The following is a 24,539-nucleotide window of genomic DNA, read 5'->3' as shown; positions in this document are numbered from 1 at the left end:
CTGTTTGGCAGCCTCTTGTGCCTAAATAACAATAAAAATAAGTATGTTATTGGCTACTTCCAGCTGCTTTTGTTTCTGTCAGCCCATATTAATGTTTTGTGTCTAATTATTTAAATTTGTGGCAAGTAGTCATTTAAAAAGTTGGATCAATAGGAAGTTGTTTCTGCAGAATAATCTTTAGAATTGTCTTAAAACATATATTTTCTGATGTAAGCAACACAGCTACAGCGAATAAAATCGATAATGTGTGTTTTAAATTTATAGTGTGCGAATTATCAAGGATTGACGATAATTTGTCATATTGTTTGCACCAAAGGGGCCCCAAATAAAATCCTGCTTAGGGCCCCCTGAAGGCTTGGGCCGGCCCTTTTTACTGAAGAAAGTCTAATTTGGGCGACGCAGTGCCGTAGTAGGTAGTGCTGGCGCCTCATAGCAAGAAGGTCACTGGGTTGCTGGTTCGAGCCTCGGCTGGATCAGTTGGCGTTTCTGTGTGGAGTTTGCATGTTCTCCCTGCGTTCGCGTAGATTTCTTGCGGGTGCTCCGGTTTCCCCCCACAGTCCAAAGACATGCGGTACAGGTGAATTGGGTATGCTAAATTGTCCGTAGTGTATGAGTGTGTGTGTGAATGAGTGTGTGTGTGGATGTTTCCCAGAGATGGATAGCAGCTTGAAGGGCATCTGCTGCGTAAAAAGTGCTAAATAAGTTGGCAGTTCATTCCGCTGTGGACCCCGGATTAATAAAGGGACTAAGCCGAAAAGAAAATTAATGAATGAAAGCCTAATTTGTTTTATTTAGGATAGAATGAAAGCATTTTTTCATTTCTTTTAAAACCATTTTGAAGGGCACCTATTTTACCTCTTTTACAAGATATGCTACGATAAACCTTTGGTGTCTCTAATGCTTCTGTTAAGTTTCAGCTTAAAATTCCCATCAGATAATTTATTAATTTATTAATCTGCCTATTTTGGAGTCTGAATACATTGTGGCTGTTTTTGTAGCCTGTGACAATGCAAATGAGCTGCTTGTCCCCGCTCACCGTTCCCACATGCGTGCCTGCTTCTCATCATGCATTACGTCAGATAAACAGCAGTCAGTGATAGACACAGACACGGATGAAGCTGAAATACAGCTCATTAGTCAAATATACTAAGTAAGGTATTTAAGTATAATCAAGCCTTTCTGAAATGACGAATTTCTCACACAAATGCTGTTTGCAGTACACACACACACGGTCACATGGTGATTAAAAGCAGTTAAGAATTACATAGCGATTTTACTGTCTATATTAAAAACATGACTCATGTTTTAAACTCATGTAACTTTTTTTTTAGATATCACAGAGTTGGAACAAATATTTTAATCCCAGTTTATTTTGCAAAAGAATGTTGTTTGGACATGTGTATACATGTTATTACACAAACATGGTGCTTTTCAATCAATTCGTCAAGCAGGGAAACCCCACTCCTACGTCACGTTGTGGTGGGCCTCAAAACCACTGGGATTTGGTACCTATTTTAACGTCAGTAAATTTAAAAAAAAAAAAAGAGCCTTGGGTTTATTTCACTCCAATATGACAGTGGACACACTATATATAAAGACAGTTCTGTCCAAACACTTACAAAAGTTGATTTCAATCATAGGTGCCCTTTAAGGTCAATATTATTAGCCCCTGTGAGCATTTTTTTCTGATAGTCTACAGAACAAACCATCTCCATACAATGACTTGTCTAATTACCCTAACCTGCTTAACCTAGTTAAGCCTTTAAATTGCACTTTAAGCAAAATTCTACGGTGGCCAGGAGAGCTTAATGTGCTAGAATTTAAGAAAACGTGTGCAATTACAAAAAACACCAGCAAATTGAGAAAAGATTTTCATCTGTTTTACAGCACACATGCTGCAAATCCTCAAAAATGCAAACACATAAAAAAAAAAAACACTGCATTTTCACACAATGCAAACAAATAATAAAACGCACTGCATTTTCTCAACGCAAACATTTTATGAAAACACGCTGCATTTGCACAACACAACGGAAATGTTTCAAGGTGACCCTAAAGGGGGAGTTTATTAGGTTATGGTTATTTATGCTAATAAATACTAAAGACACGAGAATCTGGGATATTAAAATAAACTAACAAAATGCCTTTCAAAGATCACCTACAACTTCACTGAACAATAGTCAAAGCACAGCGGCGGGGTCAGTCACATTTTTGGGTCCCCTTTAAACATTCCCGTTGTGTCCTTTTGTGTTGTGTAAAAATGCAGCACATTTTATTAATGTTTGTGTTGTGAGAAAATGTAGCATATTTTTTAAAAAATGTGTTTGCGTTGTGAGGATTTGCAGCACTTGTGCTGTCAAGCAGATCTTTTCAGAATTTGGTGGTGTTTTTTATAATTGCAGGTGTTTTCTTAAATTGCAGCACGTTAAGCTCTCTCAGCCATTGTAAAATACTAGCATCCTAAAAAAATATTTAGTAAAATATTATTTACTGTCATCATAGCAAAGATAAAAAGAAATCAGTTATTAGAAATGAGTTATTAAAACTGTAATGTTAAGAATTTTTTGAAAAAAAAAATCTCTCTGTTAAACAGAAATTTGGGTAAAAATATAAAAGATTTCAAATTTAACATGAGGGCTAATAATTCTAACTTTAAACAGTAGTATGCAAAAATCAGACAATAGGGAAAACAATGTGAATAGCAACAATATGCGGTCCTCCTCAAGGAAATAACAGTGGTATCTTCACAGTGCAGATACCTTTGTTTGCCATCCAGAGACACTGCTGTTTACTTAAAATCAAAGGTCAAGATTCAGCAGGGTCAGGGGTCATAGAAGAGGTCATATGTGTAGCGTTTCAGCCAGATCCTACCATTAATCCAGATAAAGTGCTCAGGGTAAGAGAAGCAATTACAGGTGTTGATGGATTCAATACAATGCACACTTATCTCTGGATGACAGTAGCTCAAGAGCAGATTTAGATTGTCCCCTTTCACCCTGCTTTTCAAACTCATCCAGTAACTTCCTTACTGACTCACACACACAGTTTTTCCAGCCGGTTTTCCTGCATGCGCTTTCTCTGTTTGCTCACGGAAAATCTTACCAGCAGCAAGAGAGTGCAGTCCACGGACTTGCACTCAGGGTCACACAGGGTCAGAACCACTCAGGCCATTCAAAATTCCCCCACAGTTCAGTTCAGTTCAAACATCTGCAGATTCCATTGAGTGTCAGCTCTGACCAAAGAACTTCCTGGATAACGTTGGTGTGGGTTTGTGTGTATGAGTGCTTCCTGCCCCCAAACGAATATATTTCAAATGAGCTTTATTTTGGTCAATGTTAAAACCTAATTAAATATAATTATACATTGAAAGAAGTTTTTAATGACATTAGCAATTTAAATGCTTTATTTTTATTGTATTTATTGTATTAATTTATTTGATTGTTTGTTTGTTTGTATTATTTATTTATTTATTTATTTATTTATTTATTTATTTATTTATTTATTTATTTATTAAGCTTAATATGATTTGTATGTTAGATGTTGTCAACATAAAATTATGCAGTCACTAATTTGCAGGTTATTTGCAATGAGGCTGAAGTCATCCCCAGATATATACGGCTATGAAAAAGAGGTAAGAGTGTTTCTCTGGGTTCATAATTTTATTTGTATTTGAGTAAAATGCACTTTGTTTTCTTCTGTGAACTACTGATGAAATTTTTTTCCAAATTTAATAATTTTGAATATGAAATAACAATACACAAGGTGGTATATTGTCAGACATTTACATTTATTTTAAAACAATGAAATACCAATGTTTTAAATTTTGAAGAGTTAACCCATATAAGCCTACCAGATACTATAGTTGTCAAAGTTCATAGTTGGCATTTTTCTTTTTTAAGTAATATTCTACATGTTATCAATGTGCAATTGCATTACAGAGGGAAAATAGAGAATAGCTTATACAAAAGTTATATGCAACAGCTTGCCCTAACAGTGTTTAATATTTCTTGAACAACCCGGGCATCTAAATGTTTTAATTAAAAAAAAAAAATCTATATTTTGTGGAAAAACTCATTTTTTAAAATCACAACCAAACACCTTTTATTCTGTTATTCTGACCAAATTATGGAAATACTATATATATATATATATATATATATATATATATATATATAGTATTTCCAGAATTTGGTCTATGTATGTATTTATGTATGTATGTTAGCAGTTTCTGTATTTTGTGATTCACAAGTGTTTTCTACGGTGTCCAAGAGAGCTTAACGTGCTACAATTAAAGAAATCAAGAAAAGACCATCCATTTGACAACACACATGCTGCAAATCCTCACAATGCAAACCCATTTAAAAAAAAAAAAAAAACATGCTGCATTTTCTCACAAGGCAAACAAATGATAAAAAGCACTGCATTTTCACACAATGCAAACAATTTACGAAAACATGCTACGTTTTCTCCCAACACTTTTAAATTGCTCAGAACACAACAAAAATGTTTCAAGGGGACCCAAAAATACAGCGGATCTGGTTATTTAGACTATTAAAATACAAAGGACAAGCGAATCAGGATGTTAAAATAAACAAAAAACTTACTTTTCAAAGATCACCTACAACTTCACGGAGAAATAGGGCGTTTCTCAATATGCGTTTTTCAGTGATTATCTGTCCTCTTGTTGTCGTGTTACACCATCATCAACTGCCAAAGTTTAGTTCCATAACTCAAGACCACATTCATATTAAAAATCTGTTTTATTTGTATTGTGCAACATATATTTGTAAGGTCTTTATACATAGTTGATATTGTAAAAAGGGGAAAACAATAAATTGTTGTATGAATGCTGTAATGTTTAAATATTTTCCATTGAAAACACATGGAGTTCATGTGACCATCATAAAGAACCAGGGAAGAACGCAGCATCTCATTTCTCAAAAGACACGTTCTCTGTTCTCGCAATCTACCATGTTCATTCCTCCAAGGTAAATTGGCAAGACCGCTCTCTACAAAAACGCAAGTCCATTCTCTGCGTTCTTGGCAAAAGGAAACAGCCATAATAATGGCACAACAGCGTCCGTCATGTTTTTGTGTCCCATTGAAACATTTCTGCTGTGTTCCATAGTTTTTGCAAGTGTTGTGAGAAAACGCAGCATGTTTTCATAAATTGTTTGTTGTGTAAAAAAATGCATTTTATTCATTTGTTTGCATTGTGTGAAAATCCAGTGCGTTTTTTTAAATGTGTTGGTGTTGTGAGAACGTGTGCAGTCAAAAGGATGAAGACCTTTTTTAATTTACTGCCGTTTTTTGTAATTGCATGTGTTTTTTTATGAATTGCTGCACGTTAAGCTCTCTCAGCCACTGTAGTTTTATGATTATGTACAGTTGTGAATTGCATTATGAAACCTTGATCTCTGCTCTGTCGACTTTGATGTTGACAATTCAACTCTATAGTTTAACAAAGTGACTGTTATTGACATTTTAATATTTGAAATAATGTAATATACTGTAAGAATACTATATAGATAGATAAGTCTGTCAAAGAACAGAAAGTGTACAGTTTGTCTCAGTGTTTTTGTACAGTAATATACAACACTAGCACAGACAACTTTATTAAAAATTTTGAAAAGTCACTATCTTTTTGTTAGGTTATAGAAGAAAGATCAAGGCCCTATTATGCTATTCAAAAGCATAACTAAACAGAAAAATATTAAAACGTAAATAAAAACTGCTAATATTTTTTTAAAGTGACAATATATCTATTAAAAATTATTTTATTAATTGGTTTTCTTTTAATTCAATTTCATTTTTGGCTTAGTCCTTTTAATAAACTGGGGAATAATTCATAGCAGAATGAACCACCAATTTATCCAACACATGTTTTACGCAGCAGCTGCCCTTCCAGCCGCTACCCATCTCTGAGAAACATCCATACACACTCATTCACACTCATAAACTATGGACAATTTAGCCTACCTAATTCATCACCTTTACTGCATGTCTTTGGACTGTTCTATTTAAAATAATAAAAAAAAGTTTAATTGAAAAAACATTCACTCAACAACATTTTACTCCAATTCAAGCAATTTCTATTTATTTAAATAGAAATATTTGCGATTAAAATGCCTCTTCCCTTGGTTGTATACCTTAGGTAATGAAACGGAAGAGGAAAAAATCCACTACAAATTGACCTCATCATGTCTCTGTTCTCCCTGCTCGATTTCAGATATGTATCGGGGTCCTTCAGTAAATCTGCTGAGATCTACCATTATGGTCAATTTCTTGCTCTGCTGAGTAGTCACATCAACAAGCTTGGAATAGCCAATACCAGTACTTCAATTGCTATCTACTGACTGCTCAGACTCATTAATGTCATACGCAGTCTTTATCAGACACTTGCTGGAGTGTACTGCTTAAATTATTCAGGGTAAACACATGCACATCTGAAGAGGACTGAGGAGGCTTATCTCGGAGAGCAGCCTGTTGTTCTTCCACGTTTACTTCTCAGTGCATATCAATTCAGTCCGTGTCGGGAGGAATCATCATCACCCCGTGTCTCTGAACGAACTGTAGATCATTATATCTGCAGCTTGCTCCCTGTCCCAGCAAATCCACATCGATTTTAATGTTATCTTTATAGCCGCCTTGTCTATCAGGGGATTAGGTTAGATGCTTTTCTGCACATTCAGTTTTTAGCATTCAGTCACGTTATTTCCCATGTTAAAAGCAGGCCATTATAGCTAGTATGTTCAATTCAATTCATGATTATTTCTATAGCGCTTTAACGATGTAGATTGTGTCAAAGCAGCTTAACATAGAAGTTCTAGTAAATTGAAACTGTGTCAGTCCAGTTTTCAGAGTTGAAGTTCAGTTTAGTTCAGTAAGATAGAAATTTCACTGCTCAAGTACAAACACTGAAGAGCAAATCAATCAATGCACAGCTCCACAAGTCCAAATCAATCAAGCCAGTGGTGACATTGGCGAGGAACAAACTTCACCAATTGACAAAAGTGAAGGTGAAAAAAGCTCAAAAGAAAGCAGGCTCAGTGGGCATGACCATTTCTCCTCTGGCTAAACTTTCTGTGTGAAGCTAGAGGATGGAGAACACTGGACGTCAACGTGGAGATGTATATAGCCAGACAGTTTATTAAGTACACCTGTTCAATTGCTTGTTAATAAGCCAATCACAGGACAGTCATCAATGCAATTTGTCTTGTAGACATTGGGAAGTACAGTTGACTTTAGACGTGGCTATACTTTAAACAAAATTGAAACCAAAAGTGAAACCAATTAACTGAATTGAACTCAAAAATAACTTTGTTGTGGCCTGATTTTGTTAGAACCGCTCGGCAAAAGCAAACTTTTAAAGATATTAGTTTTGGTTCCTAAACACTTGACCTACCATTGCTCATTGATAATTACACAATCAGTGGATGTGTTCTGGAACTCTGCCTTTAATTTGCGACAGACCTCAGATCTTCTCAAAAGGGTTTCTTGAACATGATGATAGCACTTTCTCAGACATTCTAATCAGACATTGGCCTAATACAGTTCAAATTTAAATTTCACATTTCTATGTTATGATGCTTTGACACAATCTATATTGTAAACGCACTATAAAAATAAACATGAATTGAATTTAGCCAACAGCTGAAATCCCAAAAATTTATTCATGCGATGCCTCCCTGAAAGATGCATCAGGAGGTCACTTGCAACAACTATGTATACCAGAATGCATTTCGAACCACCAATAATAGTGGATGAGAAAACACACAAAAATGTCAATAATATCAAGTTCCTTTAAGGCAAGTCATTTCACTTGACGGCCATCTTTAAAACGCCTTTCGGGCAGAATGCTTGGGCATTCTGTCTGAATATGGAAACATTAAATTTTCTAAAACTGTTTGTCAAGCTTACGATTACATTACATATTTGGAACCACCAATGAAATTAAACAAACATTGTCCCATAAGTTTCATTTCTAAATGTCAGAAATATACAAAATCTGCATATTTTCAGGTTGCCCAAGCTAATGAGCATGCACAATTAAAAGCAATGAGATCACAACACCAACCTCATGAATGGCCGTTCTACACATTATCATCCTCTGGATAATGATCGTCTGATCGCACTACTCTTCTAATGTAATCCACAACTTGGTCTTGATGGCGAGCCTCCTCCAGAAATGAAACTCTGAAACAAATTAAACAAATGTTACTCTTTATTTACAAGTTTATTTGAGTAATTGCTGTCATGTGATGTGCATTTTACAGGACGGACTGTACCTCGCAGTCATTTCATACAGATTACAATACACAAAAACTTTTGTAGAGTGCACTTGGTTCATTTATGAATAGACATTTCAAGCTTTATGTGGATATATTTCTTATGTCTGTAAAGCAAGTATTTGCTGAGATTCAAGTGTGTTTGTTGACCACCAAACTGTCATAAAAGTACACATCTGGTCCATCAGTCTATAGCAATCAATGATTGGCTCGTGTACTAATTGGCGTGGCTTCATTCGCCATATTCACCATTACACTTTTCCAGTTCAAATCTATATGAGTGACATGTCTTGTGTGGTCTTTCGTCTTTGAAAATACTAACCTATTCTGCTCTACAGTGGCTAAAGACCTTAAGTGGCTAGAGTGTGGAAATACTGTATAGTTATTATTAAAAAAAAGTAAACATTTTGCTTTTCAGCCGAAATTAAGTTTATTTTATTTATTTAGCACATTTAAAGCCACATGACTGACAAAACTGTTTTCCAACATCATGAAAATGAGATTCAAAAAGAAAGATTGGAATAAAAGGCTAAAAATAAATGACTAAAAAGTCATGAAAACAGACAGCATAAAATGCCTAGTAGGCCAATAGAAATGAGTGTTTTTAGTCTAGTGGCCATTTTAATCTCCACAGGCAGATCATTCCAAAGTCGAGGTCCAATTCACTGAGAAGGCACAATCACATATAAGCTTGAGTCTGGAGAACAGAATTAAAAAAGGTCTGGTAACAAAATCTTCGACTTCAAGGGGGAATAGTGATTGAGCAGTTCGGATAAATTGTTTGGAGCATGACAGATCAAAGATTTAAATACAAAAAATAGAATTTGAAAATGTATTCTTAATTGAACAGGCAGCCAATAAAGTGCCTTTCGTTGCAGAGTGATGTGATCCGTCTTTCTTTTTGAAAAGAAATCTAGTGGCAGCGGTCTGCACTAATTTAAGATTAATAATTTGAGTTTTAGAGATTCCAAAGTACAAAGAGTTGCACTAATAACAAAATGAGGTGATAAAATTAATTATATTTAGGACACTAGAAATATGGCAGTTATAATAATAATAAATATTAGGTGATGCGGTGGCACAGTGGGTAGCACGTTCACCTCACAGCAAGAAGGTCACTGGTTCGAGCCTCGGCTGGTTCAGTTTCCGTCTCTGTGTGGAGTTTGCATGTTCTCCCTGTGTTTGCGCGGGTTTCCTTCGAGTGCTCCGGTTTCCCCCACAAGTCCAAAGACATATGGTATAGGTGAATTGGGTGTGTTATATTGTCCTTAGCAAGACAATATTTTTTCTTCTAATGAAAGTCTTATTTGTTTTCTTTCATTTTTATATTTTTTCCAACCATTTTAAGGTCACTTGCCTAATTACCCAAACTGCCTAGTTCACCTAACCTAGTTAAGCCTTTAAATGCCACTTTGAGCTGTATAGAAGTGTCTTGAAAAATATCTAGTCAAATATTATTTACTGACATCATGGCAAAGATCAAATAAATCAGTTATTAGAGATGAGTTATTAAAACTATTAGGTTTAGAAATGTGTTGAAAAAATCTGCTCTTCATTAAACAGAATTATCAGTTCCCCTGTTTTTTTTTTTGCCGCAGTTTCTGACTTCAACTGTACATCCTCATGATAAAGGAGGTCCTGAATATAACAAAAATATCAATGACTAAAAGCAAAGTTTGTGCCTTTTGCATTTGCACAGCAGTATTGTGCCACTATATCCGGTTTAACAGATGCTTATCAGTTTGTTTGTTTTTTGGCAAAATTCTGCCAGTGATTCTGGCATATGCCACTGGATGTGATGTCTCTATGGTTGTTAAATATGCTTTTTAATTTGTCTCATGTTTAAATAATTGCTCATGCAATGCAATATTAAGTACATAAAAACACTTGCGACTGCAACAATTATTTGTACATTATATTTTGGTTAGTCATACTTAAAATTAAGTGAGCAAGAACCTCTTTTTATTCATTCATTAATTTTCTTTTTGGCTTAGTCCCTTTATTAATCTGGGGTCGCCACAGAAGCATGAACCACCAGCATATGTTTTATACAGCGAATGGGGAAACCTCTATTTTCAATATATATATTTATTTACTTATTTATTATTATTTTCTTTTTAAACCAAACGTGATTCTCAACAAATATTCAACTTTAGCATCCAATCAGCATTTGAAATCTGTCTGACGTTTTTTCATATGTAACTTGCATTTCTTCACTATTTCATGCTCTCCGTACTTTGATATTTATATGACATAGATCATAATCTAACCTCAATATACAGCGGATTTAGCAAAATGAGTTTCAGGCTCTGCTGTGACAACCCCTCAACACGGCTCAGATATACTACAGAAAATGTAAAATCTTTTGCAGGATTTGCCAAATGAAATGGACACCCCCCATCTTCTTAGGCTTCAAAAAGAGAGTGGGGCCATTAATTTCCCATGAATCAGGTTTCAACTATTAGATGAGCCTTTGAACAAACTTAAAAGGAACTTCTCCCACTCACAAGTATGCCTCAACCCATTTTTTTAGAAAAGGAAAAAAAAACTAAAAGGAAAAATTGTAAAAAAAAAAAAAAAAAAACGATAATATCCCAGACCTGGTTCTCTAGATGGAAAACAGCACTATACACACATACAGCCACATCGAGCAGGAGAAGGGAACAATGATCCTTTGTCACCATCCTAACCTCAGAACTAATCCCCTTGGCAGAAAAAGTGTAAAAAGAAAAAAGCCTCACTGCTGTTTCTCTTGTCTTTCATCCTGTTTTCCCGCTCCGTCTTATCAAGCCTGAGAGGGCAGAGGAAAAAGGAAGTACATCTACTCAGAAAGGCCTGGTGAAAGTCGCATGTGTTTCCTTTTTCTCAAGGCCTGTGTGTATTGTTGTGGCCACAGGTGTGGGGCAGAGGGCAAAAACTGCAATTTCTTTCCCTTGCTAGCTAGGTCAAATACCCTTCACAGTACTGGACCTGCTGAAACGTTGCATCTGAGTCTCCAAACGCAATCTGTGCAGTCACACACATTGCTACTTCAACTGCAAAATACTTCCACATTTCTCCATCTTTAAGCCACCAATAATTCATTTAAAAGGGAGTTGCATGAGTTATACATATATGATTTGTGAATTAAAGGTCCAATAGGTGATTGTCTTCAAGAAATATTTTTGTTATGGTGGTTAAAAGTCTTTTCATATTCCGTTAGCAATCATTGTATTTAATGGTCCAATATATTATACAATTCTGCTGAAGTTGTAGGACTAATCAAAAATCTTTGGTCTGAACATTTCTGTCCTTCTTGCTGTCAAAATATCTGCTCACTCTCTTTGCACACAAAAAAAAGCAAAAAAAAAAAAGCAAAAAAAAAGATTATAGCTTATCTCTGGTTAAACTTATGTGATGTATTGTTTGACAATACATTGGAGTGCACTGTACGTTCATGCATTCAGGACGGTTAGGGTTTTGATTTGATGGTCAATTTCTAATTGTATTTAGATTGTGAAAACATAAAATGTCATGTCAAAAAATGTCATGTTGGGGAAAGTTACTTTTGAACGCAATGCATTATACAAAATTTAGTTACTCCCCCAAAAAGGTAACTAGTTGCATTCCTTACTTTTTATGGTACTGTAAAAAAAAAATCAGTAATTTAACGGTTTATTTCTGGCAGCTGGGGTGCCAGAAAAAAATAAAAAATAAAATAACGGCTGTTGAATTACAGAAGTTTACCGTAAAATAACGTAAAATTACAGAAATTTCCTCAAATTAAAATTTAACCGTTATAACTAAAGATTTGTTTTTACAGTTACGTTACTTTTGCTTTACTTTTTCTTACCTGACTTAAACTTGATCGCTTTCAGAATTTGCAGGGGGTTTTTTTAAGTAGCTTTGCAATTAACAAGACACTATATTTACCTTTTAAAAATCAAACGCATAAAAAAATTATTTAGGATTATGTTATCTTCTGAGAACTTCCTGGCCCCAGACTTATACCATACTTAATTTTTACTGTACTGTATTTCTGTACTGTACTGTAATCTTATTAATAAAGTAAAATTCACTGTCCATTGAGACAATCCCCTTCTTTTTTTTCTTTTTTCATTTGTGACTGTGCATTACATACCTTGCATAAAAAAGTAAATAATCAAATATTATTACTAATTTTTTTAAAGTAATGCATTACTTTACTAATTACTTAAAAAAAGTATATTATTAAATATTAAGTATATTAAATATTATTTCATTCACGTTACTTGCAATGTGTTACTACAACACTGAAAATAATAATAAAAAACTCAAACTCCTAATCCAATAAACAAATACACTAATAACAATACAGTAACAATACACACACAAACAGACAAAAAGGCAAAGCGATTCAAGTTATATGTACCTGGAATTGAATATTTGATGCAGTTTTGATATTATGAATTCATAAAAAAATTAATAAACATTAAAAGTATGCATTTTACATAAATCAAGACATTTTCAAATTAAAATGTCAGTTTTTTTTAACTGGAAATTAAAATCTGCATTGCAAATGACAACCCATACTGGCCCACAAACAAATGCTATATAGATAGATAAGTCTGTCAAAGAACAGAAAGTGTACAGTTTGTCTCAATGTTTTTGTACAGTAATATACAACACTAGCACAGACAACATTTATTTTTACTAATTACTTAACTGGAAATTAAAATCTGCATTGCAAATGACAACCCATACTGGCCCACAAACAAATGGCACCCTAAAAGCTACTGGATTCCAGTTTAAACAGTCCACTTTCCACTAGAAGCTTGTTCTTTGATAAGACCAGAGATAAATGAAGAGAGAAAGAAAAATATCCTTTGAAGAAATATAATGAAGGCTCTGGCCAAAATGTCTTTTTAAATTACTTTGAGGGGTCATCACAAGAAATAACGTTTTTCCTTGATCTCTGGTGATAAGAGTTCATTGTACTTTTTACACTGCAAGAAAATCATTCTACTATAACTTTCACAATCTAAAACGTTCGAGGTTACAGAAGTAACCCTTCGTTCCCCGAGGAGGGGAACGGAAGTGCCATGAATGGGAGGATTCGGATCAGAAGCCGCTTATCTGGAGAGTATTGAACGGGCCAATGAAAGAAATTAATTGGCAGCGTAAGCTTGCGCAGGTGTGCGACATCTGCAATCATCTCAGCATATAAGCACACCTGAAGCCAGCAGACGCCATCCTTTTAAGCTGAAGAGACTTTCAAACAGCTAAGGGACAGTCATTATGGCGACGGAATATGGCACTTCCGTTCCCCTCCTCGGGGAACGAAGGGTTACTTCTGTAACCTCGAACGTTCCCCTTCGGTTGGGGAACTTCAGTGCCATGAATGGGAGAATATGGAAAGCGCCATAATGACTGCACCTTACCAACACCCCCGATGAGGAGATAGTCAAGCAAGCGTGACGCACCCACATCATGGGGGGCGCGGTCCTCCAACGTGTCCCTGGCCCTAATTTATCCTACTTCAACAGAAGTTTTACGGATTTAGATATATTTTTTGGGAAGTCGTGAGCATCTAGATAATTCTAGGAAATACGACAGTACGTTGGGAAGCGTGCAATCCCGATAGGGAGGACGCTGCGGAGGCCATCCGTTACCCAAGGGGGGGATAGATGGCAGAATTTACCTATGGACTAGCCCTAAAAAGGGGGAGTACGCATAGCAAAGAGTGGTTAGCGGAGAGGGAAGACACGGGTCCGCCCAGGGGGGGGACTTAACCGTGGCGGAATAAGCATATGGGATCGCCTAGTGGGGATCACGCATAGCAGGCACCTATACCCAAAACGCGGGCTGACCAGCGGGCAGACCTACAACGTAGTGGGCCAGCAAGTGACTCCTCCGCTGAGTCAGTGCTGGGGGCCACGGAGGAATCTGCAGGGCTCACCTGACGGGGAACTTTACTGACAGATAAAAAAGGCGCACGTACCTCCGTGTTAGGGAGAATGGCGCAGCAAGCGTGTTTCAACACCCTACCGAGTTGTCTCCTCAATCACCAAAGGGTTACCTAATACCCTTGAGGAAACCGGCTCCACTCGCAGATTGTAAAACCTTGCAAATGTGTTGGGTGTCGCCCAGCCCGCAGCTCTACAGATGTCTGTTAGAGAGGCGCCGCGTGCACGCGCCCAAGAGGATGCAACGCTCCGAGTGGAGTGTGCACGTACTCCCGGGGGACACGGCTGACCTCGACTCGAATAAGCGAGTGAAATGGCATCCACAATCCAGTGGGATAATCTTTGTTTCGATACGGCACTTCCCTGCTGCCGACCGCCATAACAGACAAAGAGCTGCTCAGATGATCTAAAATTCTGAGTACGGTCCACATAATGCGCAGAGCGCGAACTGGACAAAGTAAAGAAAGGGCTGGGTCTGCCTCCTCCGGGGGCAGCGCTTGCAGGTTCACTACCTGATCTCTAAAGGGGGTGGTAGGAACCTTGGGCACATAACCGGGGCGGGGTCTCAGGATAACGTGAGAGTAATCCGGCCCGAATTCCAGGCACGAGTCACTGACCGAAAATGCCTCCAGGTCCCCGACCCTCTTGATGGAGGCCAACGCAACCAGCAGAGCTGTCTTCAGGGACAGAAATCTTAGAGATACTGATTCGAGTGGCTCAAAGGGATCGGATCGCAGACTCGTGAGAACGAGGGCGAGATCCCAAGAGGGCATGAGAGGGGGGCGAGATGGATTAATTCGCCTAGCACCCCTAAGGAACTGGATGACCAGGTTATGCTTTCCCACGGTGCCGCCAGCTACCGCGCTATGATAAGCGGAGATGGCGGCCACGTAAACCTTGAGAGTGGAGGGCGACAGCCTGCTGTCCAACTTCTCTTGAAGGAAAGAGAGCACAACACTAATCTGGCAATTTCGGGGGTCTTCTCTGCGAGAGACGCACCATTCAGTGAATAGACTCCACTTCAGGGCGTAGGCGCGCCTCGTGGAGGGGGCTCTAGCCTGAGTGATGGTATTAACCACCGCAGTCGGTAGGTTACCTAAGTCTTCCTCGCGTCTAGGGACCACACGTGGAGGTTCCAAAGATCGGGGCGAGGGTGCCAGATGGTGCCCTGTCCCTGAGAGAGTAGGTCCTCTCTCAAAGGGATCCGCCAGGGGAGGGCCGTCGCGAGGAGTGAGAGCTCTGATATCCAGGTCCGGTTGGGCCAAAGGGGCGCAACTAGCAGAACCTGTTCCTCGTCCTCCCTGACCTTGCACAGAAACTGCGCGAGCAGGCTCACTGGGGGAAACGCATACTTGCGCATGCCCCGAGGCCAGCTGTGGGCCAGTGCATCCGTGCCGAGAGAGCCCTCGGTCAGGGAAAAAAACAACTGGCAGTGAGCGTTCTCGGGGGAAGCAAACAGATCGATCTGGGCCTCCCCGAATCGCGCCCATATCAGCTGAACAGACTCGGGGTGGAGTCTCCATTCTCCAGGGCGTAACAGCTGTCGTGAGAGCGCATCGGCTGCACGATTGAGCGTGCCTGGGACGTGAATGGCGCGCAGCGATTTCAGCCGCGGGTGACTCCAGAGGAGCAGACGGCGGGCGAGCTGAGACATGCGGCGAGAGCGCATACCCCCCATGCGGTTGATATACGCCGCCGCCGCCGTACTGTCCGTCCTGACCAGCACGTGTTGCCGCTCCAGCACCGGTAAAAAGCGGTGGAGAGCGAGGAACACTGCCAACAGCTCTAGGCGATTGATATGCCAATGCAGCTGGGCACCCTTCCAGAGGCCCGCAGCCGCATGCCCGCGACACACGGCCCCCCAACCCGTGTTGGAAGCGTCTGTTGAAACAACAACATGGCTGGACGCCTGTCCTAGAGGCACACCGGCCTGTAGGAACGAGGGGTCGTTCCAAGGGCTGAGGGCGCGGCGACACAGCGCAGTAACCGAGACCCGGTGTGTGCCCGCGTGCCATGCGCGTCTGGGGACCCGATCGTGAAGCCAGTGCTGAAGTGGTCTCATATGGAGCAACCCGAGCGGCGTGACGGCGGCTGCGGATGCCATATGCCCCAGGAGCCTCTGAAAGAACTTCAGTGGGACCACTAGTTTGCTGTCGAGCTCCCTCAGACAGTTCAGCAACAGGCGAGCGCGTTCCTCGGAGAGGTGCGCTACCATGGTGATCGAGTCCAGCTCCATCCCGAGAAAAGAAATCCTCTGCACGGGGGCGAGTTTGCTCTTTTCTCGGTTGACCTGAAGCCCCAGTAGGCGGAGATGCCGAAGCACCTCGTCCCTGCGCATAATCAATTGCTCCCGCGAGTGGGCTAAAATCAGCCAGTCGTCGAGATAACTGAGTATGCAAATGCCCGCGAGCCGAAGGGGCGCTAGGGCACCCTCCGCGAGTTTGGTGAAGACCCGCGGAGACAGAGAGAGCCCGAAGGGGAGGACCTTGTACTGCCACGCTCGACCCTCGAACGCAAACCGCAGAAATTGGCGGTGGCGTGGAAGAATGGAGACATGGAAATACGCGTCCTTCAGGTCTATGGCTGCAAACCAATCCCGAGGACGAACACATTGGAGAATGCGCCTCTGCGTGAGCATTCTGAACGGCAGCTTGTGCAGACAGCGGTTCAAAACGCGCAGATCTAGGATTGGCCGTGACCCACCGCTCTTTTTGGGTACGATGAAGTATGGGCTGTAAAACCCACTCTCCATCTCGGCTGGAGGAACCGGCTCGATTGCACCCTTCGCCAGGAGGGCAGCAATCTCCTCTCGCAAGACAGGGGCGGACAGGGGGTTGACCCTGGAGAAATACACGCCCGTAAACTTGGGGGGCCGTTTCGCGAACTGAATCGCGTAACCGAGTCTGATTGTGCGTATGAGCCACCGCGAGGGGCTGGCCCGCCAGGCAGGCAGAGCCCTCGCTAATGGAGTCATCGCTACAATCGCTGACGTACCAGCGGTGGGGCAGCGCGGAGTGGGTGTGCTGATCCGGGAAGCACGAGGGTCCCGCGGAAAAGCTGGAGGAGAGCGATTCGCTCTGGCTCCGCACCCTGACTCCGGAGAGGGGGCTGGAGGGCTGAGGGAAGGGAGACCGTCCCCCCAGCGCTCGTGAGCCACTGGCGAAGCACGTAGAGTCTGCGAGCCGGAAGGCAGCGCGTCCCGGACTGGCAGAACTCGTGCAGTCACATCCGGGGAAGGGAAAAAGTGCTCTTTTACTGATGTTTTGGTGGCACTGAAAAGTACCGTTGTTATCGGGGCCCCGCCCTCCAGCGGGGAAAGAGCAAGTTTCCTCTTCTCCGGATGGCCTGTCTCAGGGACGCTTCGCGGTCCATTTACCGGACTTAACGGCGCCCTGGGCAGGAGGGGCTGCCTGCTTTCGAGGTGAACGCCGCGCCCGCTTGGCCGGAGGCGCAGGCGGGGGCGGGGCAGCACTCGTTGGCAGGCGCCCTCGGCGAGGAACAGCGGAGGTGGATGGCTCGGCGGGCGGAGCGGGCTTACGGCCACGCCGATAGATGACATTGCCCATCGCATCCGACTGCTCTTTCACCGCCTTGAATTCCTGGGTGAATTCACCGACGGTGTCGCCGAACAGGCCAGCCTGGGATATGGGCGAGTCAAGAAAGCGAACTTTGTCAACGTCGCGCATATCGGCCAGGTTTAGCCAGAGGTGGCGTTCCTGAACCACAAGTGTGGACATCGTCCTCCCCAGCGCACACGCGGCGGACTTAGTAGTCCGAAGAGCATAGTCGGTCGCGGTGCGCAGCTCATGTAATAAGCTTGGGTTGGACCCGCCCTCGTGCAGCTCGGCCAGCGCCTGCGCTTGGTAGCGCTGGTAGGTGGCCATCGCGTGCAAAGCAGAAGCAGCCTGGCCCGCAGCCTTATAAGCTCTGGCTCCGAGGGAGGCAGACAACCTACAGGCTTTGGACGGGAGGCGGGGCAAACCCCGCCACGTAGAGGCGCCGCGCGGACAAAGATTGACCGCGATAGCGCGCTCCACTGACGGGATCGCCTCATACCCCCTGGCAGCTCCGCCGTCAAGGGCAGTGAGGGCGGAGGCACTCGCAGCATGGGCAGAGAAAGGTGCCCTCCAGGACTGCGTGAGCCTACTGTGCACTTCCGGGAAGAAGGGGACGAGAGGCTTCGAAGGCTTCGCCTTCTGGTCCTCTACGTAGCACCCATCTAGTCGGTCCGGCCGCGGAGCTGGGGGATAAACCATCTCCAACCCCACGGCCGAAGCAGCCCGGGAAAGCACGGCTAACATGTCCGCTTCAGGATCCGATTTGACAGCGCTCACCTGCCCGGAGGGGGCGAGCGGGTCCGGATCTTCGTCGGACAGTGAAAGCCCACCCTCCGATGCCGCGGAGGACATCTGATCTCCGGTGTCAGCGAGTGTGAGAGCTACCATCTGGTTAGACGGATCACTCTCACCACCCGAAGCTTGGATGGAGCGCCGTGAGGAGCGAGAGGTCCGCGAGCCCGTGGGCGGCGGATTAGCTCCCGCTGAAACCCTCAGATCTGCCCGAGCGCCCGCTGCTTTTTTAGAACAGGAGGCAACTGGGGTGGCTCGCTCTCTTGCGAAAGTTAGCCGCGATCTTAGCTGTGCAACGGTCATGGCATCGCAATGACAACATGAACCGCCCGCGAGCACCGCATTAACATGCTGGACCCCCAAACATGCAATGCAGTGATCGTGTCCATCATCCGGAGACAGGAAACCCCCGCATCCAGAAACGCACAGTCGGAGCGCCATCCTGAAAAGGACGTGCTGCACGACTGTGTTGCTCTTTTAGGAAAGTTGCAACTATACGCACCGCTCTGGAGGACCGGACCCAAAGAACCGCAGGCAAGGGAGTAACCCAGCTCGACCGTCTGCCACCGCGAAGACCCACTCTGGACCGGGAGACACACTCGTTCGCTCTGAAGTGCTGATCAGCAAGAGGAACCCTCATCGACTCACTCAGAAAGGATCTGAAGCGAAAAGGATGGCGTCTGCTGGCTTCAGGTGTGCTTATATGCTGAGATGATTGCAGATGTCGCACACCTGCGCAAGCTTACGCTGCCAATTAATTTCTTTCATTGGCCCGTTCAATACTCTCCAGATAAGCGGCTTCTGATCCGAATCCTCCCATTCATGGCACTGAAGTTCCCCAACCGAAGGGGAACTTCTGCTGCATGAGTAACGATACATTTGACCTCCATTATATGTCTTAAGTCATGGTGAATTTTTCTATAGAACCTGTAATATGTTTCGCATTACAATGGGCCATGATAACAGTGCAGTAAAAATCAGATTATGCAATAACCCTAAAAGATACCATTAGTCTAAAATGTCATACTTATGATAAGTAGATGAAAATTAGCAAGCTATGAAGGATCAATCATGTACCGGATGTGGCCGATCAGACAATTATTTTGCTTTGTTCAAGAAATAATGCGCAGTCTCCGATTAATTCAATTCCACAGTTATTTATGACACATTAAGGAATGTGCTGCTTGGAATGGACAGAGAGATGGTCACCTCCTATACAACTTGCTTAATACTTATGCTTCTTTTTGTGTAATATTTTATTCTCTCTTTATGTGTGATCTATGAAGGTTAGATCGCTGGTGATCATGACACTAATGTCTTAAGCTGCAGTCACACTGGGCTTTTCCTCCCATAGACTTCCATTCATACGCACGCAAATGCGCCAGACTGGAAACGCGGGGTCATGCGTTAAGTTTTGCAGGTTGCTGCGGTGCAAAGTTCAAGCTTGGTGAACTTTGACCTGTGAAATCACATCACTTGACTGCGTGAGACCAGTCGAGGATCAAAACACGACCTCCCTGGACAGAAATTTAAAACATGGAGCAATCGCTCACTTTTTAAAATGTCTAATAAGCTTGATAAATCCCCCCTCTTTTCGCAGCGCCACACGACAGAATATCGCATGCTCAAACCCTAATGTGACCACCGCTTTAAACTTAGATATTGATACCCTGCTTAAACATAAAAGGGTTTTTAGTATATTTTGGGATAGCAATAGCCGTAGTTGAAGTCAACTATTCGTTTGTTCAGATTTAAAGAGTCGATTCTTTTGAAGTGCCCTTTAAATTAACCTTTAATTCACATTAAGCTAATACGCTAAAATTACAATAGAGTTTGGATTTAATTTTAATTATGTTTCTAATCAGATTAGTCTGAACTTCACAGTTTCAGTGAATGTGATGCAATCGCATAATATGGGGTTTGCCATAAGGTTGGTGTTGAATTGCACAGCGTAAACAATACTGGAGCCAAAAGCAAACCCTCAGCTTGTGAGGAAAAATAAAAGTTCAGCAAAGCACTGTATCTTCTTTCACTTATGATACTGGAATTTATAGAAAGCACAGAGAGGGTAAAAATCGACCTAAAAAAAACAATTACAATAATTTTTATAAACTCTAATTTTAGGATGTCAGCAAAACAATAAGACATTCAGAAAACAGTTCATTAGGCAAATACTCTAGCCTGCCAATGGCTAGGGCAGAGAAGAATCGGGGTGAGGATGTAATTATTCCATTATCTAATTGTCAGGGCACATTCGACTATCTAATTTCATCTTCCAACACAAGATGATGCCATGGGCAAGGAAAGGGTTTGCGATATCGGATTCGAAATTCAATGCACATATCGCCTGGGTAAAACAAAAAGTCCAAAAAGCCGTGAGTTTTCCAAGAAGTTCCTATTTATGTTGTTTTTTTGTCAGTGAACTAATCACATTTTAATTTTGTCTTTTTCCTCTAGTATTTCGTGTTTCTGCAGAGACAATGATCCAATTAAGCTGAGGCTTAGAGCTTATCTCTGTGCCCGTAGCCTGCAGAAGTGAATGGGCTCTAATTGTCTCTCTTAATTGCCACTCTGATTCACCTGCAGCTGGGAACGGTTAGATGGCAGACTCACGCCACCCTGATAGACCTGGAATGGAAATGATGCCCCTAATGAAGACACTGGGCGGAACTATTCTTCACGCTGACAGGAAGGAAATACACATCCAGGAAGACGTACAGGTTCCAATAGGGATTAGAGGGCTCCGGGGTTTCTCTCCGCTGGGTGCATGTTCTCGTGGGCTTTGGCTGCATCTCAGCGTCATTATCACAAACTCAAAGCCTGAACCATTTCGCAGATTACTGCTGCAGGGTGACTGACTCCCAAATCGCACACACACACACACTCTGATCTGAATGTCGCCTGCCAAGCAGAGTATTGATTTGGGTTAATATGTGCATTGTATCAAAATGAGACGAGATCAATATGAAAGTACACGCCAGTTCAAAGCTCCATTAATTTCAGTTTAGATCAAAGTTTCCATGAAACCTAATTTCGTTTTTTCAAACTATGTTCTGCATATAATGTGACAAAGGTATAACATATGCAGTGCGTCAACTTCAAGCTTGACCTCAAGTTATTGTAGCAAGCAACAGCAGAGCAGTCAACCAAGCACAATTTAATACAGGGGCAACTTGCATGTGGAAACATCTGACTCACAGCTCTTAGTCTTATGGCTACATGGCCTCTGCAGACTTGAGGGTTAGTAAAAGGTCTATTTTAGGAGTGTGTGTGCGATATTTATAGTTCACAATATTGTAATAAAATGAGCATATACTTTGCTGTTCACTATAGTTTTTTTTTGAATGGAGTAAGAATGACCCTGTGATTAATGTTGCACCTCACAAGAAGGGCTCTGGTTCACGTCCGAGTTAGGAACAAAAAAATTATTCATTGTTTTTTTTTTTTTATGTTTTTAAGGTAACAGGCTGTAAACAATTTACATGGGCTGAATTTAAACAATTGGCGATATGATGGTTACGAAAGTGATTAGTACTGTCACCTCACAGCAAGAAGGCCGCTGTTTGAGTCCCAGCTGGATGTTTCTGTGTGGAGTTTGCATGTTCTCCCCGTGTTCATGTGGGTTTTCTCCAGGTGCTCCGGTTTCCCCCACAGTCCAAACACATGGTATATAAGTGAATTGGATTAACTAAATTGACGGTGGTGTATGAGTTTGAATGTGTGGGTGTTCCCCAGTACTGGGTTGGGGCTGGAAGGGTATCCACTGCGTAAAACATATGTTATAGAATATAAATAGTTGGCAGTTCATTCCGCTGTGGTGACCACTGATTAATAAAGGACTTGGTTGAAGGAAAATTTATGAATTTAAACTAATTAAATTTAGCTATGTTCAACTTAATTTGTTAGTTTAAATTCAGCTGTATGAATTGTTTGGAACCACTTACCTTCAAAAAAAATGTGGTAAATTCAATGAATCTTTTTTTTTTTTTCAATGAGGCATTTCTGTGTGGAGCCTGCATGGTTTCCCTGTGTTTGCATGGGTTTATTCCAGGTCGTTCATTTTCCCCCACAAACCAAAAGACATGTGGTATGGGTGAGCTGGATACACTAGATTGGCTGAAGTGTATCAATGTGTGTGAGAGAGAGTGCATGGGTGTTTCTAAACACTGGGGGATCCCGAGTGCAGGGCTGGGTTGCGGCAGGAAGGATATCAATCGTAAAATATATGCCAGAATAATTGGCTGTTCATTTCACTATGGCGACCCCCTGTAAAGCAGGGACTAAATAGAAGGAAAGTGAGGGTTTTTGGATTAAATTTTAAGATAAATTATGTATTTTAGTATGATTATTTTGCCTGAAAATGTCATTAAAAATGTAATTACTTGACTTGATACTGCTTAAAATCCCTGTAAAAAGCCTCCTAAAAATGCATAGACAATAATAAACTCTTTTGCATGTAACTTAAGTCAAACAGGGACTTTAGCTTTTAATTCAATTTTATTTATAAAGCACTTTAAAACAACACAGTTGACCAAAGTGCTGACAATAAAGAGTAAAACAAAGCCTAGCACAAACTTTAAAATACAAATAAATAAACATAAAAATGTCAACATCTCATCCTGTGCTAAGAGCCAAATTGAACAAGTGGGTTTAAAGAAGAGATTTTAAAACAGTAATGGAAGAAGCTTGTCTAATATACAACGACAACTCATTGTACAATTTTAGTGCAGCCACAGCAAAAGCCTGATCTCCTCTGAGCTTTCGACTGGTCCTGGGGGCACCCAGGACGAGCTGATCGGCTGACCTGAGTGAACAAGAAGGTGTGTAAGGACAGAGTAGTTCAGAGAGGTAAAGGGTTGCAGCACCATTCAGACACTTAAAAACATATAAAAGTAACTTAAAATGGATCCTGAAATAAACGGGCAGCCAGTGAAGAGAACATAAAACCGTGGTGATGTACTCTTATTTGCATGTGCCAGTTATAACATTCTGAACAAGTTGCAGTCGAGAAATAGACTGGCTCAACCCAAAATAAAGGGCATTGCAGTAATCTAAGCGGGAAGTTATAAAAGCATGGATTACTGTTTCAAAGTGCATGTGCGATAAAACGTCTTTAATTTTGGCCAGTTTTCTTAAGTGAAAGAAGCTAGAACGATCAACAGACCGAATCTGGCTTTCAAGCTTTAGTTCAGGATCCATTTTAAAACCCAGGTTCACAATCTCTGGCTAATCTCTTTCTAAAAAAAGAAATCAACACTTAAGAAATTCTAAACATATCAAAATATGAAATGTCAATAGACACCATATTTTAAACATATATGAATTCCATGCTCAATTAATTGTTTCTTAACCATGTGCAATTGTGAAATCTAACCTTTTTAAAATGTTACTTTCCTTCGGCATAGTCCCTTTATTCATCAAGGGTCACCACAGCAGAATGAAGTCAAATTTTCCAGCATACATTTTACACGGCGGATGCCCTTCCAGTTGCAACCCAATACTGGGAATAACCTATACACATTCACACACATACTAATTCAATTCACCTATGCCACATGCCTTTGACTGTCGGGGAAACCAGAGCACCCAGAGGAACACAGGTAGAACATGCAAACTCCACACAGAAATGCCAACTGACCCGGCCAGGGCTCAAACCAGTGATCTTCTTGCTGTAAGGCGACAGTGCTAACCACTGAGCCACTGTATCATCCTCCCTTTTTAGTTGTAAAATCAAGTTATGCAAAATATCAAAATAAAAACTATTATATACCAAAACACACACTCTGTTCTTCTGAATTGATTTATACAGAGCTGTTAAATTTACATAAAGTATTTAAGGCAAGCACAGTATAAGTAACTAATTTATTTACATAAAATTAAAGTTAATCCATTGCTTTGTAACTAATTAGACTCAACACTGCAGATAATAAAGATTGCCATTTTCTTAAATATGAAATGTGAGCACAATTACAAAGTGG

The 24,539-nt window shown here is 41.3% G+C and overlaps 2 long non-coding RNA genes across 3 annotated transcripts in view; one reads left to right on the top strand and one right to left on the bottom strand.

Annotated features, from left to right (window-relative positions):
* LOC147842401 (uncharacterized) overlaps positions 1–8,196 on the bottom strand; it is a 143,105-nt gene extending 134,909 nt beyond the window's left edge. The window contains exon 1 of the long non-coding RNA XR_015499614.1: positions 8,078–8,196. This is a non-coding gene — a long non-coding RNA (uncharacterized LOC147842401). The remainder of the gene's footprint in view (positions 1–8,077) is intronic.
* The window catches only part of LOC141376145 (uncharacterized), a 28,226-nt gene extending 3,894 nt beyond the window's left edge, over positions 1–24,332 (top strand). Inside the window, exons 2-4 of one of the 2 annotated variants that reach the window (XR_015499630.1) lie at positions 3,577–3,631; positions 6,230–6,883; positions 6,969–8,238. This is a non-coding gene — a long non-coding RNA (uncharacterized LOC141376145). Of the gene's footprint in view, positions 1–3,576; positions 3,632–6,229; positions 6,884–6,968; positions 8,239–21,018 lie in introns of those variants that run through there. The other variant, XR_015499629.1, reaches the window with a different exon arrangement.
* The last annotated feature ends 207 nt before the right edge of the window (positions 24,333–24,539 follow it).

This window comes from Danio rerio, chromosome 9 (assembly GCF_052040795.2).
Source record: "Danio rerio strain M-AB ecotype USA chromosome 9, GRCz13ab, whole genome shotgun sequence".
Lineage (NCBI taxonomy): Eukaryota > Metazoa > Chordata > Actinopteri > Cypriniformes > Danionidae > Danio > Danio rerio.
Note: the sequence above shows the minus strand (reverse complement) of the source record. Positions and strands in the feature narration are given on the sequence as shown.